Genomic DNA, 17,524 nt, shown 5'->3' on the forward strand with positions numbered 1-17,524 from the left:
AAACAGCCGTGTAAATCCAACGAGATTTCTGTGGATTAGGTCCAATTTCAAGGAATACCCATCCCTTGAGACCGCTTTCGCAAGAAAACGCAAAAGTGAAATAGATGCAGATGAAAACTTTCATCAGAAACTGTGTAAAATTGCTTATTCGCAACTATTTTGCACATTTCGCATAGCTGCTTGAGAAGCTTTCTGGCGTCGCCGATTTAAGTTATCTTGTCAACTTAGCTTCTTCAGACATTCAGCTGGCTTGCCGCGACGAATATTTCAGATTTAACTGGAATGGTTTTCAAAGTTGTATTTAAAATGGTAAATTTCATAGAAAATTTATTTGAGTGTATATGGTATTCTTAGTTCCATTATTTTAATATCCCAAAAGCGCCTTTCCTATTGGGTACAATTATAAATGGCTTATATTAAAAAAAAGTTATTAGTGGTGCTCGCTCTTTTTTCCTGCTATTTGTGGTGTTTATTTGACACAACATTTTTTACTAAATATGGATGTGAAAACCGAGGCACGCTCTGGTAGGTCAACACTTCTTTCATTACCCTGGAAGATTAGCTAGAAAATATATATTTTTTCTTAGTTACACAAATTATTTATCTATTAAGCCTACTTACACATAAAGCCTTATAATAAGCAAAAAACATATATATAAAGGGTCTTTCAAAAGACGTGCGTAAATGTTGTTTTAAATTAAAAAATGTAAATATGGTATTTAGATTCTTTCAGGTTTCACTATTCTTATTCAAAATCCGGCTCGTAGTAAATATATGAAAAATGACAAATGACAGCACGTCTAAAGGTTGTTATAAGAGAATTAAAGGGGGAACCTGCTTTAGAGGCTTGAAAAAATCGATTTTTTGGTGGATTTTTTTGGAAAGGAAAGAAATATTCGATTCCAACGAAACTTTCAGGTTTTATTGTTATATATTTTTGTTATTTTGTGATATTAACAGTCTTTTCAAATTCCATTTAAATATATGTCATATTATGCCTGGTCCAAGCATTTTGCCGAGGCGCCTCGAGTGTGCATGTGTCGTGCGGCGCGAAAGATGCAGCTCGCAATTTTCATCTGAAATCAAAAACCCAAAAAAAAAAAATTATTTTATTATATTTTATTATTATTATTATATTATTTATAGTATAGCTTCTAGTTAAACCAAGAAAATTAAACAAAAAGTGAGAAATTCAACAATTTTTCGCTAATTAAAAAAAATATACATTTTTTTGGAAAAACTAATTCATTTTAGATTGTTTAAAAAGTGGGTTAATCATAAATTTCTTCAGGTTTTTTAGGTTCAGCAAGAAGAGAATTTAATTCCGAATACAGTCAATCTTATCTCGTTTCGAGAGGACGTTTAACTTTTTCCCTATCTTTCCCGCCAATTAGGAAAAACCGTAAAAACAAAAAACTGAGAAAACGCGCGTCAAAGTTTTGTATATAAAAAATCCGCTCGTATAGCTGCTCGACGCTTTCTCACAATTGCTTTTGTAACTCCGAAAATATTTTGAATTTGCTTCTGAAATTTTGAGGACACATTCTTGGATAGTTTGGGAAGACATTTATTAAAAATCTAGGGTCTGTCAGACTCACGCACTTCTAAGTTGGTTGTTCCATGCATTCCAATCAATAGCCGTAATACGTATATTCCTTCGATTTAGCGATATTGTTAAAAACTATTAAGAATATCGCTTTGTTCAGTGCGAATCACAGGTCAACGCAATATCCTAACCTCGCTTCACACTTACTGAACGGCTGATGCACGGCGTGGGTAGTTTGCTATAGAGCAGTGCTGTCCATCCCATACATCAATTGATGACACGTATTCTTACTCTCCATCGTCAGAATCTTCAATTTGCAACTCGAAAAACTGCTATTCAATTTTGCGCCTTCTCATTTTGTTAACTTTCCCTGCATTAACATTCCCTGGTTTTAGAAAGTTATTGAAAATATCGTAGATACACTTTATTATCGACGCAAAAAGCAATTAATGAGTGCCTAAAAGTATGCAACAGTTCTTTAATACAATACAAAACCACTACTGGCAAAGCAGTGCCATTTGACGGATTTCGGTAACGCTCCGAACTTACCGTTTCACTCGCCTATTTTCAATCTGCCTTGGGGCCCCCGACGCGCCTAAAGAAGTTTCACTTCAAAAATCGTTTATTTGAAGCCTCTAAAGCAGGCTCCCCCCTTAAAATTTTCAAAGACTCGCTCATAAATTATCGCATTGAGTTCAACAATTTCGATCTAAATGTTATGTTTCAGCTTATTCACATAAACTTTACTACTTTTGAAAAAACCCTGGTCTGGTCTGCCAGCCCTTTTTCTATCGTCAATATAACCAATTTGTTGACATTTTTCACCAACCCATGAATTTTTGACTCATTTGGATGATTATTTCCACCGAAAATTTTCTAAATTTTGCGATATGTTGTTCTCAAAGAAAGACAATTTTCATAATAAATTTCAGTAATTTTAACTCATTGCTCTATCGTGAAAAATTGTACATTAGTTCATCTAGAGAAATGTCAAAGATGGCATAAAAAATGTACCGTATACCAATTATTCCTTACGTACATATAGGAGTCTCTTTTGAGATACCCGTTATTTTAATACGATTCTTTCTTTAACTCTGCCACTGAATCCCATCGGATAAGCGACGGGATAGTTAAATTAATGCCTGCACTGGTTTTATCGCGACATTGCTTTAGAAACTTAAAATGAAGTAATTTACCGCTCTATTATATTCTGAAAAAATTATTAAATTTTCCTCTTCTATTAAAACATAGGCTGAGTTTCCCATTCCTTGCAGTTTTAGACTCAGCTCATTAATTTTGCTGTGGTATCCACCAAAGAGTAAAAGTTTTGCAATCATTTGTTATTATCTAATTCAGGGTGATTGATGCTTTTTTCATTTAGGAATGTATTTATTTGATTCAATCACAAAGCAAAATATTTCAACACCTTACCTTTGGAAAGCCATCGCACTTTATTTGGAAGAAGAAGGTCGGAATACTGAGTCTCCATTTTGTTTAAGAATTCTTTAAAACGGCTTTTGACATGACCTCAACTATTTCGACCGGGAATATTTGGCTACAAAACGCTTCTTGGTGTATTACGCACTCTGAATAATCGTTGTTCTACCTTTATTATTTCCTATCTTATTGCCTTCAACACATCTTTGCACGGCATTCGCTATATCTTCTATCTAGTTTGACCCGGAGCAATCGTAGAATTTCTTCTTTTGACCTTTGAGTGAGGTAGAAGAAAGTTGAGTATCTTCAACCCCCCAATATGTTATGATTGAAGACATTTTAGCTATTCTATCTTGTACTGTTTTAGTGGATAGCGACGGGCTGACGACAGCGGCGACGCGTTTCACGGGAAGGGATGCGGCAAAAAAGAGTATAAGTAGCTGAGAGATAGAATCGGTATCTAATCCTCGTTAATCGATTTAGAATGATTTTTAAATGTTTTTTATTTTTGATAAAATAAATAATATTTGCATATGAAACTAAAGAACCCCATGCGACCTCGCGGTGCAGGTTGCTGACCCCTGGTCTATGTATCAGCCTGACTTGATTAAACATGAAAGCAATTTACAGAGGATCCAATTGTGAGTGGAGCCAAAATGAAATATACAATGCACAGTTTTAGTCATATGACGGTCATATTTATAAATACGAATCTCTTTGAAACATGGTAGTGAATTGTTTTCAGTAGTTTTTTACATTGATATTAAAAGCTATGTAAACTAATTTAATTGCTACCGAGACATCAAAAGTACCATCAAACAAATACTAACCAAACAGGTGAGTGAACTTTACTAAAAACTTCATACAAATCTGTTAATTGGCTCTCTACACAAGAAAAATATGCCCTACCGCCCAAAAGAAGAATATGCCCTATTGTATTTAAAAATAAAATAAGAAAAAGAGAAAACCACACACTTTGAAGTCTTTTGGGTAGAGATTATTGTACACTTCTACTAAGAGTTAAAGCAGAAGCAATATGTATCAAAGTTTTATTCACTTGAGAGACTTAGAAGTACGTAAATCAATATATATTTACACCTGTGTTCACAATAATAATATTAGATGCGAAACATTTTCCAAAACTTTAACTATTTATTTATTTTTACTTTATACTTTTTAATTCGTCTTCGAACATAGTTTATACCACAGCAAAAATCATACAACTTTGCACAAAATTTTAAAAAACCTAAAATTAAATCGAATGAAAAGTACTCAGAAGAATTTTCGGAGCAATCAAAGATCACGGCGAGTGGCGGATAAGATGGAACGATGAGCTAGATCAACTGATAAAGGGCGAAAATGTTATACGTTTCATCAAAACGCAGCGGTTAAGATGGCTGGGTCACATCACAAGAATGGACGGTACGAGGGCGCAGAAGAAAATCGTAGAAGGCAGAGCGTTCAACACTAGAGCAAGATGAAGGCCGAGAACAAGATGGAACGACGAACTAGAGGACGACATCAAGAAACTTAGTATAACGAATTGGAAAAAAGTCGTAAGCATTCAAGACGTATGGAGGTCCCACGTGCAGCAGGCCAAAACTCACAAAGAGCTGTAGAGCCAAAAGATGATGATGAAAATAAAAAAAAAAAAAATATTCATAAACTTATAAACTTTTTAAGGCAAGTTTTTTGAAATGAATTTTTTGACAATTTTGGTTAATTGGTAGCATTGCGCATTTTTTTCAAATGAAACATCAGTGCGATTTTCCAGCCACTTTTAACTACCACAATTTTATGCCAAAATTTATCGGCTAAAAAACTGCTGACGCGAAATTTTTCTAAATATTCAGACTAGAATTTGTGAATTTTGATGAAAGTTTGTTGTATTTTTTTATTGTATACAAAATTTGATACTTTGAGTCGTATGATTTTAGTTGTGGTATGAACTATATTTTCATATAAATTATAAAAAAAAAAAAATTAAATGAAAAATAAGCGATCGTAAAAAATTTGCAATATACCACCGTGCAACTATTGTGAACGCAGGTGTACAAATACATATGTACAAACATTTGGGTATTTTATAATCCACTAGCAGTACTCTGTAATATAATTTATTTAAAACAGTGAACTTCTTCAGCCACAGTTAACTAATTAGATATTATTCCGCTTTAGTAATTTTCCACTGTGCCCGCTTTCATACATTCAAAATTGCGACTGAGAGCTTCAAGAGCCATGCAAAAAGTCGTTCAGGAATGTTATTTTTGCTGTCCTATTCAAACCAAATTGCTGCTATTTATCTTCACGGGGGACATTAAGTTGCACAAGAAAGCTCAAATAAAAATAATGTTTAAAACGAACAATTCATACCCAAAATTACCCACTCCCAAACGTTTTCACAACCACTCCAGTCCCATTCCATCGCTCCTATACATAAATATTGCCATAGATGGGAGTAAACGTACAAAAGGTACACCTGTCGTTTTTGGGTTAGTTACGCAGGAAATTACCTAAATTTACTGCGTTGCAACATCAAAGCGACAAAGGCAATAAACAATGACGAATCACAAATAAATTGTTTTATACATATTATAAGCTTTAGTTGTTCACTTCAATTCGTGATTTCATTTCATTTTGGTTGCCCTAGCAAAGTTGTTTTGCACTCATTCTCACTCAATATTTCCCAGCGCTTTTGCTTTCAAAATCACTTGATTGCTGCCATTGCCATTTCCTTTTCCATTTTCCTCTGTTTTTTACTTTTATTTTTGCTAAACTTTATGTGTACTAACGCGCTTGTGGCACTAACTCTTACGTACATATCTGTAAATATTGACACACACCCTCTTGGGTCTCATTCGAGCGTCTCATACGATATGCTATATTACAAAAAGGGCGCACGCGGCGTATGAGGAACAGCGCCCAGTATGCTAATGGCAGATAGATGCGTGCTACATAGTGTGAGTGCGTGTTTGTGTGGGTGCAGAAGACCGTAAGGCGGGCCACAAACACGCATCAAACCATAAGAATCGGTTGATATTTCAACAGATCGGCGTGTATATGGCGTGGTTTACCGCAGATTGAAAGTTGGCAAAAATTTCGGTATTTCTTGCAAACGGTTGCGCTTGTGTGGCCAAGTTAACGGTTTGCTCTTCTGGTTTTGTGAGCGGTTGCGTGTGTGTTGGCGATTTTTGTTACTTCTTTCAAGATTTCGAAGTATACACATGAAATGGCAACATTCATGATAAGCACTGCCATACATTGCAACTTTTTTCTTTCCGCGTTCCATGTGTTTTCGGTGGCGAACAACGTGAAATGAAAATTGTCAACCGATACAAAGTGTGTAGCGAAACGAACTTCAATCGGTTGTTATGACGTGTTAAGAGTTTGTAGCCCGCATAATATAAATAACTGTGCCTCCTAGTGGCTACTTGTTCTACGTATATATCAAAATTAAAATTAATGATTTTTTTTCACTTATTGAGCTTCACGGGCTACTGCCCCCGATTCGAGAATGGCATGAAGTTCGTTCTTTTGAAAAATAAGCTACTTAGCATAAAACAACTCATCAAAACCCTGCCGCTATTTTTAATTAGCGCCATTTTTTACGGAGACAGTTTGAAAATGTTGCTTTCTTAAGCTAAAGCCATGGTGATGTAAGGTGACCACTCAAATCAAGCATTTTGATGCTAATATATTTGTTTTTTTTATGTTTTTGAAAAAAAAAAAAAACGGTGTGCACCAGTAGACAAGTATAATATTTCCTGAACTGAAATACGGTATGTTGGCAAGCGGTTGCTGAAAATGGTACAATATGTCTTTGATAATTTCTACAAAAGCTTTAATTAGTGACGACTTTATGAAAAAATATCATGAATAATTGCCTCAGGGGACGAATTTTATGAGGTGGCGTATTGTGTTCTACACATACATTTCATGTGAATGGTTATTGCGTGAACCAACAATTTTCTATTTCTTTATTCATTCTTTTGCACATTTAAAAAAAAAAATTTGTATTCACAGCTAAAATACTTTTTTGCAACTTTTGATGTGCTCTGTCATTACCTATTCAGCTATGGATTGAATATCAATATTTAAAGAAAACAATGTAAAGAGGAAGAAAGGCAAGCAATTGTTTTAATCGTGTCAAACAATATACAGCCCACGATTAAAGGCTTCCACCCCAACATTGTGACCAGTTTTGACTGTTGTACTTTTTCCTTGTTTTTTGAATGCCTGTTATGTTTTGAATTTATTGTTGCTATAAAGTTTTAGTACATATTAAATGATTAAAGTTTAAAGCTTCTAGAAAACGCCCTTGATTTTTTAGCATGAAGTTTTATATGCTTGCAGTTTATATGTACAAGGTACATTTTTGGAACCTCACATTTCCACATGAACTAAGATAAAGGTAGTAAGTCCCGAAGTAATTGTTCTTTTTCCACCTCACATGCGTACAGTTTGTTTCTTGCGCCATTCGATTAACACCGTCTCTACTCCATGGCGCACTTTCCTTCAATAATTTGGAAAAAGCTGAAAGTGAGTTTCTAAACTGTAGATTGAAATTCATACAACCACCCAGTTGACTGTAATCTCAGAAGCCCTATGACTTATATGGTCGCGCTACTTATTTATGTCAGGCGTTTCTAAGAAGCACTTGTTAATTTTCTCGTGACAGTACCACATCAAGTCAGCTAATTCCTTTTTTTTAATTAATCAAAAGTCTTAATAATTATATTTTTATTTAAGAAAAAAAGTAAATATGCTTGGATTTTGGACATGCTAATTTTTAAAAAGAAAATATAATTTTGCATTATTTTTTTTTAACTTTATTTTGAGTTTCGTGGAATTAAGCGCGTAAGTAGGTACTCAAAGAAGGACAGAGGGGCTTAGTTATTTTATTTAAAAAATTGAAAAAGTTCATGCACAAAAAGTTGGAGGTAAAATTAGATGTACTGATACTGCAATTGCAACAACAAAACATTAGAAACCTAAAAAAATAAATTAACGGAATATATAAATTGAAGCTTTGTATGAAAGAAGCTATGCTAGTACTTAAGAATTTCCTGAAGATCTGCTATTTATTTTTTTTTTGTATTGCTTTCTTTAATATTACAGCTGTCGTGAGGCATTAAGTAATTATTACTAAGGTATATGAAATATTAAAACAAATTAAGCACCACTACTTAACAGTTCTGATTAGAGAAATTTGCACTAATGTACTCGTAAATGTAAATACAAGGTAGCGCAAAATTAATCATCCTATCGGAAGGTTTATAATTTTTGCAAATGGTGTCGTAGGTCAATCCCATTTAACACTTGGGAACCAGACATTTCTTTTATTTGTGATTAATTATGCGCCATCATATAGGGGGTGATAAATTTAGAGATAACGAATTTTAAATTGAAATAAACTAACCAAAGTTCAAATAAATTGGGCAGTTTTCATTTGTTTGCATAGAACCATTTATGACATTTATTTTTAATGGATAATCTCTTTCAAATGTTGGTCGCAACTGCGCCGTAACTCGGCCATCCCTAAACACCAATTTTGATTGAATTTCTGGAGAACTTCGGTCGGAATCTCGTAAATAACTTAAGTAATGTTGGCTTCCAATGACTTAATCGAGAAGGGCTTATCCACAAGGCATTAAGATTTTACATACCCCTCAAAGGAGTCCAAAGGAGTAATGGCAAAGCGAATGGGTCTGGTGGTGAACGAGGACAAAACGAAGTACCTCTTGTCTTCAAACAAACAGTCGGCGCACTCGCATATCGGCACCTACGTCACTGTTGACAGTTATAACTTCGAGGTTGTAAAAGACTTCGTTTATTTAGGAACCAGCATTAACACCGATAACAATTTCAGCCTTGAAATACAACGTAGAATCTCTCTTGCCAACAAGTGCTACTTTGGACTAGGTAGGCAACTGAGCAGAAAAGTCCTCTCTTGACGAACAAAACTAACACTCTACAAGATTCTCCTCATGCCCGTCCTAACGTATGACGAAGAAGCTTCGACGATGGCTTGGAGTATTTGAGAGAAAGATTCTGCGCAAGATTTTTGGACCTTTGCACGTTGGCAACGGCGAATATCACAGACGATGGAACGATGAGCTGTATGAGCCTTACGATGACATAGACATATTCGAATGGATACAAACGCTCCGGCTTTGAAAGTATTCGATGCGGTACCAGCTGGTGGTAGTAGAGGAAGAGGAAGGCCTCCTCTGCGTTGGAAAGATCAGGTGGAGAAGGACTTGGCTTCAATTCGTGTGTCCGATTGGCGCCGATTAGCACGAGAAAGAAATGACTAGCGCGCTTTGTTAAACTCGGCCAAAATCGCGTAAGCGGTTATCGCGCCAATTAAGAAGAGAGAAGAAGAACGACGACTTAGTAAATCGATTGTTTCATAGGCTGTATAGCAAGTAGCGCCGTCTTGTTGGAACTAATTGTTGTGGAGATCACAGGTTTCCATTTCGTACATCAAAAGGTCGATTAATATGGTACAATACCGTTTGCTATTCACTATTAGATTGGCGCCCGCCTCGTCTTTGAAGAAATATGGGCCGATGATTCCTCCAGTCCATACGGCTCACCAAACAGTTGTTTTCAATAGAAGACTTGGGGTTGCTCTTCAGCCAAAATATGGCAATTTTGCTTAGCTAAAGATGGGCCTCATCGCTGAACACCACAAGTTGGATTGAGCGTGCGGTGAACACTTTTCATAGGTAGTCGATTAAAAAAAATTATTTATTTATATATATACATATATATAATTGGCGCGTACACCCTTTCTGGGTGTTTGGCCGAGCTCCTCTTTCTTTTTGTGGCGTGCGTCTTGATGTTGTTTCACAAATGGAGGGACCTACAGCTTCAAGCTGATTCCGAATGGCAGATATTTTTTATGAGGAGCTTTTTCATGGCAGAAATACACTCGGAGGTTTGCCAAATCCTGCCAAGGGGCGAACGCTATTAGAAAAAACTTTTTTTTCATTTGGTCTTTCACCAAGATTCGAACCTGCGTTCTCTCTGAATTCCAAATGGTAGTCACGCACCAAGCCAGTCGTCTACGGCGGCCGAATAGTGATTATGAATTTAGTTTGATCACGGTAATCACGGGTGAAGAAACCAACATTTTAAAGAATATACCAATACAAATATCGAATTGTAAAATATAAATTAAGAACATTAAACAGTATTCTACAAAAACAATGTCTAAATATTTATTAGTTGCGACAAAACATTGTGCTTCAGCCTTCGTTCATTTTGGCAAGGGCAGCAACCTGATCAAGGAGTTTGTGTGTGCCAACAATCGATTGCAGTACGCATCACGTCTTCAAAGTACCAATATTCAAGTCTCGATGTACATCTTCGTTCATCAAAAAGGATTCAGCTTTAGTTCTTGGATATTACATTGAGTTCTTTGCAATACCAACTCTATTAGACGCTCTGCTAATAAGAACAACTAAATAAACAAAGTGACTCAATATATATTTTGCTGTGCTTTACCAGTTGATGCCCTTTTAGTGTTTTCTGTTAAAGATTCCCCTTGCATTAAGATTCTTTGAAGCTCTCGTCGGGCAAAGGTTTAGATATCTGGGCTCTAATTTTTTCGCTACACCTACGGGTATTGCAGGTCTAAATATCACACATCTGTTGAAATTCATCATTTGCCTGAGGCGATTAATACAACTATAAATCGCCACTGTTGGTCGTCATCCAGTAATTTAAAGTCCCATCTTTTTTTTTCCACCTGTCTTGTTCCTTTCGTTCTTCTTTTCTCTTCCCCTCCACCTGTATGGTATTACAATGGACAGGGGCAGCTATTTAACCTAACCTATGATTCTTACAACAACATTTAGTACAAGTATGTATGTGAATTGCTGCTTTTAAAATGTGTTTGTTATGCCATCTTATGACTATGCTCGTAGTTTCTTTTGATATTTTTATTAGTGCAGGCATTGGAAAGGACAGGAAACTGAAAGCTTGTGAAACTATTTTAGACATTATGGTAGATCTGCTAGTCAAATCAATTTTTTTTTACAAAATAGGGTTATATGGATAAGATAAGATAAATTTAATTCTAATTTATTGTCATAAACTCATAAGACCTATGATATTTAACAATAAGCAGTTATTAGCTAACGAGCGCTCAGAGGTAAAAATGTACGTTGTACTGTGCGGCATAGAAAGTTTTTTCTGAGCTCCTCCAGAGTATATCTCCCAGCGTTCTCTTACAGGAAAACTAACGACATACGTTCCTCCAAAAGGTATCCTCTAGGTGTCAGTTTGTCATTACTTGTCCAGAACTGAGGGTACTGGGTCCGAAACTCCGATTATCGTACCTAAATCTAGTTTAATGCAGTCGGCACATCGTTTTCCTTGCCTTTCTTGAATTGCTAAACCGAAACGAAACAAATTCACTAAAACAATTGTTTATACTACTGGTATTTTCAGCTATGTGTTATTTGCTTGCATTTGCCTCCTGTATCCTATTCGATTTCAACTTATCTATATATCCTATTTTCCCTTCGAAGCTCGATATATTCAAGCTCGATTTTCCAACAAATATTTACATACTGATTCGTGCGATGTAAGCATAATTATTTGTGCATTTGCCTTTTAAATTTCAACTTGTTTACTAAATTATAAACTCATTAATCTTAGTTATTTTGCTTCTGAAAGCTGAATGCATAATTTTTCAAAAATAAGACAAAAACATTTTGCCGTCGTCTAGTCTTAAGCCTTCAATTGTTTTGTTATTCAGCTTTTGTCAATAGATTAGCATACAGTTTATTCAACTTTTCCACCGTATCGGGCTCATTCCAATCCAGTGCACACAGGTAATGACAAAAAGTTGCGGCCTAAAAGTTAAATTCCACAAATTAATGTACCTGAACTCCTTGAACTATCATAAAAAGGATTTCAGCATTTAAGATAAATTTAGGTAGAGGAAGGAAATATTTTGGAACGGAAACTTGCGGTCAATAAATTGCTAATGACCTTTTTGCTGCTGAAAATCTATATTCAGTCAACTGAGCCAAGTATATTTGTCTATTTCCATACAAGTATTGGAAACAAAAGTGTCTTGCTAAAGTCAAATGAGTAAGTAAGTCCTATATAGTATCGGTATAGTACCTTAGAGCGAATAGCGCAGGAACGATATAGGGTGTGCTATTGAAAGTGCCATTGCTCAATACGTTTATAGTCCGGGAGCCAGGGCTCGATTTTGGATTGCCTTTTCATTCCGTTAAATTCTTGACAACACTTGTGATATAGCTTTCATGAATAACGAAGGTGAACGTCAGTTGGCGCACCCGCGGTGGGTGTGATTGTGGGAGCGAACAAAACGTGTGAAAAAAAATTTATATTTCCTCAATTTGACAAATTTCTCGGTGTCATAACTATGAACCGCCCTATTCTTAATTGATAAAAAGAAAATAAAATAATATAAAAAGAGGGAAAGTAAATTTATAAATAGAATATGGGCACTTAGCTTTTTTCTCAATATAGGCCCCATTGTATGCTGAGAAGTGCAGAAAATATCTAAAAATGGAGTTGCGCATTATTGTATCTCTATCCAAGTTAAACTTTTCTTCGGTTAAAACCTTCATCTTCATGCAAGTGTAAATAATTCAATTAACTGGCAGACAGTGGAGGGGAAAAAAATTAGAATGGTCAAAAGAACCATGGTGTGGGTTCGAGTACAAATGCATTAACTTCTAATAACTTGAATATAAAAAAAATATGAAAAAAAATTTTGCGAAAAGTAAGAGCCTGAGAAAAAGAGCCCAGCTCCTTGTACCATGACAGACACAACTATTTATAACATAAAAAATATTTTACAGAAAAAAATTACAAAATAGTTAGACGGGATGAAACAAGGCACTTACAATTTTTATAAATTAATGGCTCCATTACTGATCACCATTCACTTGGGAGTGGCCCGGACGATTCGTCTACATGTGGTTCAAGAAGCTCACAACTTCTGAGATTAGCACAAGTATCCCCTGGATATCTTCCGAACCCCCGTTCGAGAACGAGCCAACGAAAGAACCTATCCGAGCCGTTTGATACCAAACAAGGTTTGAGACAGAGTGACTCGCTTTCGTGTCACTTCTTTAACCTGATGTTGGAGAGGATCGCGTGAGCCGCAGAACTTAATAGCTCAGGCACAATTTGTTATAAGAACGTACAATTGTTGGCGTATGCCGATGATATTGACATTATCGGCCTTAACAACCGCGCTGTTAGTTCTACCTTCGACAAACTGGATAAAGAGGCAAAGCGAATGCATCTAGCGGTGAACGAGGACAAAACGAAGTACCTCCTGTCATCAAACAAACAGTCGGCGCACTCGCGTATTTGACACCCACGCCACTGACTTTGTTTGTTTAGGAACCAAGTGCTACTTTGGGTAGTAAAGTCCTCTCTCGACGAACAAAACTAACACTCTACAAGGCTCTCATCATGCCCGTCCTAATGTATGGCGCAGAAGCTTCGACGATGGCAACATCCGATGAAGCGAGATGAGAGAAAGATTCTGCGCAAGATTTTTGGACCTTTGCACGTTGGCAACGGCGAATATCGTAGGCGATGGAACGATGAGCTGTATGAGCCTTACGACGACATAGACATATCGCAGCGAATAAAAATCCAGCGGCTACACTGGCAGGGTCATGTCGTCCTAGTGGATACAAACGCTCCGGCTCTGAAAGTATTTGATGCGGTACCAGCTGGTGGTAGCAGAGGAAGGCGTCCTCTGCTTTGGAAAGATCAGGTGGAGAAGGACTTGACTTCACTTGGTGTGTCCAACTGGCGCCGGTAAGCACGCGAAAGAAACGACTGGCGCGCTTTGTTAAACTCGTCCAAAATCGCGTAAGTGGTGATCGCGCCAATTAAGAAGAAGAAGGAGAAGGTATGGTAATTGTTGTTTTGGTAATTGTTGTTTTTGGAAATATTTCTATTAGACTGAGATATATTTTATTTTTGTTGACGAGGTTTTACTAAAAATAAATCACACAAATAAAAAAAAAATTACTTGTTGTTTTAATTTCTATTTGTTTATTAAATTTCTTTAATTTAATTTCGTTGTTATTATTTCTTTTTTTATAGCAATAGTTGAGAAAAAAGTCTTGTGTTCCACTGTTTTTGGGGTTATTCATATGTGAGTTGCAGTGTTTTGAGTTAAACCACCGATAGCCTTGAATACGAATATGAATATGAAACGGCTCACTGAAATAAGTGAGAAATATAATTCAACTCCACAGTTGCCTTCGACTGGGTTGATTTCAGCTGCTCAGAGTTTTTTCGTCACAGTAGCGCATTTGGATAGCGTAGATACTATTTGGTGCCTATACCACTTAGGTCAGTCATTCTTTTGGCTCAACCCGAAGATTGGAGTTTGTACAGAAGCCCTTTTGATATGAAACGATGATTGGAGCTCAGTTGTCTTGCCCTTTCCTTTTGTAATTTTGCCACTTTACGGATTGTAATTTCTACCGGCCCCGATTCAAATTATTGGATTCTATGATATCATTGCTCGCCATCAGTCTTGACTCTCTCCGTGTAGGAGTTACTACCTAGAGATCGTGGAGATTTAGCTTCACTATGTAGATCGGCCAGTCGAAATGTAGTTTGCAAACCCACTTTCTTTACTATATTATTAATATTTGTTTGAGCCATTATTAAGTTCCATGGCGGAAAAGGAGGTTTGCTTTAACCTAGCTCACAGTTGAATAATAACCCAGTCGTGGGTGGCCTAGATATTTAAAAAAATCGATTTTTTTTTCGGTATTAAGAATATGCTGCGAAATATCAAATATTATAGCTTCCACAGCCCTTTAACTAGATAGAGAGCAGTCCGTACGCTCCTGTGCCTGAAACTTAAGCGACGTTTTTCGGCCTGGTGTTGTCAAAAAAAAACAAAAACTGTTCAACTGAATCATCTGAAACTTTAATATGTTGTTCACAACATCAATGACTATCACCCGTACTATAACCATATTATTTATTCAATTATTTCGAATTTTTTTTATTAAAAACTGAAAAAAGCCCGATGTTTAGAGTGTCAAATTCAAAACCGCCCCATTTTGTCAATTTTTTTATTCTATTGTAGTATCGGGACATATGTAGCTACAGTCAAACTGATCAATAATTTTTTTGGTTTTTGTGTTTCAGATAAATAGAAGAGCTAAAATGGACAACACGCCATTTTTTTAAATTATCAAAAGTAAAAAAAAAAAAAAATGTTCGAGCTCTAGACCACCGCGACCCCTTAAGCATAGCACAATAACCAATATCAAGGCTTGAATACCAAGTAAGAGTAAGTGCATATATATAAGTCAACAAAAAGTCTGCTAGCGTATTCAAAAATGGAAATAATGATATTGCATCTGAAAATGGAATCAGTTCTCGGACGTTTTTTAGGTACGCTCACAAACTGTATTAAATATTCGATAAGTACATTGTTATTTGCCAGAAAACGGTTAATTTTTCAGGAAATTTTTACTCTCTTTCTCTTTATAATGCCTATATACTTTTTCATGTATTTTCCATTCGCTTATCTCGTATCTGCTCTCAGATGTGTACTCAATCTTTGTTTTAAACTTTTTTCCGATCCATTCTGTTCATTCTTTGACACACAAAGGTGTGTGTTTATTCTTTACTATTTCAGAGCTTATTTAAAGCGTATCGTATTTTAAATTCACATATTTTTATATTAATTTCACTGGTGTACTTATGCCGTTAACCTTTTCGGTTTCTCTACATTCGCCGCTGATTTTTTCGCAACCTCTTTTACTAATAACCTGTTAATTTTACAGCTCTGCGTGTTCCATTTAATCTTTATCAATTTAAAATCTCCACTGTCATAAATCTTCGATCCCCAACTTGGTGCCCACTTATTTATGCGTTCATTAAAATCCCAACATGGCATATCATCAGGCGATTAAAATTGCATTAAGAGCGCTGATGACAGCGATATAACGCTTAAACTAGTGATGCGGCTTAAAAGTCAACATTCGAATTGAATCGAATACTGACACAATGATACTACATACATACATATGCACGCAAACACTCGCTCATTCGCCCATATTTGCATAATGTAGATTTCAAAAATCGCAACTGCTGCAAGAGGAGTAGAGTAGATGACCAACTGCTGACTAATTCAAAACGCAAACACATATACAAGCAACCCCGTTTCATAAATACATAAATATCTCATAAACGACTTATACATATGGTTAAGCGACCACTGATCTGTACACGTGAATGCTGCAGTGAAAAGCCAAGTTAGTCAGTATAAATTCAAGTGCATGAACCAGTATTTGATGAAAAGTTATACTAGTCCGGCGGGAACTAGAATTTAACTAGTTGCAGAATTACCAAGTGGAGATGTATGCAAAATAAATATTTTTCCATTGCCATAAATAAGGATGCCGCAAACGTTAAAGTTACTTGAAATGAAAATTATGTGAATATTATATTCACGGAACCAATGGCTTGTTTGCTTTCCCATTTTTAACTAATTGCTTAACTAAAATAAGAGTGATGCTAATGCTGGTGCCCTTGTTGGTAATTGTCCTTTTGTATGACACCGTCCTGTTAAAATCACTAACATGGGATACAATAGAACACGATTTGCCTCAGGTGCGATGCAAATTGGTAGTAAAGAAGTTCAGAACAAAAAGGTTTGGCTGTTGCATGTTGGCTATGTATGGTTGCGTATTTTTGCATAACCCAGAGTGTAATCGATCTCCATAAATTTTCTTCTGTATATTGGAGAAAGCAATTCCACGTATCCTTCCCTCTTCACTCTTTCCTGTATTTCTTCTATTTAACTTTGCAATGGCATCTTAAGGGACGAATTTGATTTCTCGTCCAGGCGGGCGCTGTCGTGGTAAACCATCTACCTAAGATAATGTAAATAAGTGTAATGAAAAATATGCAAGCTCACGCAGCTTTCTTTTACTCGATCGACCGAAATTTCTTTTACAGTGTGTTAATCTTAGGTGAGGAAAGCTCTAAAGTAAATATATCAAAAATATTGAGTAAAACCACATTTAACGCACATTTTGTGTTTGGGAGTCCAGAGTAAATTTTATGACCTATTTTTTTTAGAGGATTTTAATCCGCTAATGACCACCAAATGTGTCTGTTTGGTACTTATTTAAAAACCTTCGTAAAAATGAGCTAAGAAAGCCGTAAAGGGTTAAGTGATTCAACAGAATTATTCTATGGAAAATTTTCCTTGAAGTCTTTAAAAACAAACAACTTCTAAAACTTACGAGTAGCATGTAAGAGCTGAAAGACTTATATAAATGACTTCATGGCAACGGCATATGAAGGATACTTCCGAAACCGGTTTCTGGAATTTATTTTTGCTCAGTCCAAAAATCTAAGCACTTGCCCATGTTTTGCGCTTCTTCTCTGTGATCTTTCAAAGCTAAATTAATTAATTTGATTTAGATGTACGACCATATTGATTCAGGAGGAAAGAGTTATAGTAAATATGCTAGTGTTAGTTTGCAATGC

The sequence above is a fragment of the Anastrepha obliqua genome, chromosome 4 (assembly GCF_027943255.1).
Source record: "Anastrepha obliqua isolate idAnaObli1 chromosome 4, idAnaObli1_1.0, whole genome shotgun sequence".
Taxonomy (NCBI): Eukaryota; Metazoa; Arthropoda; class Insecta; order Diptera; family Tephritidae; genus Anastrepha; species Anastrepha obliqua.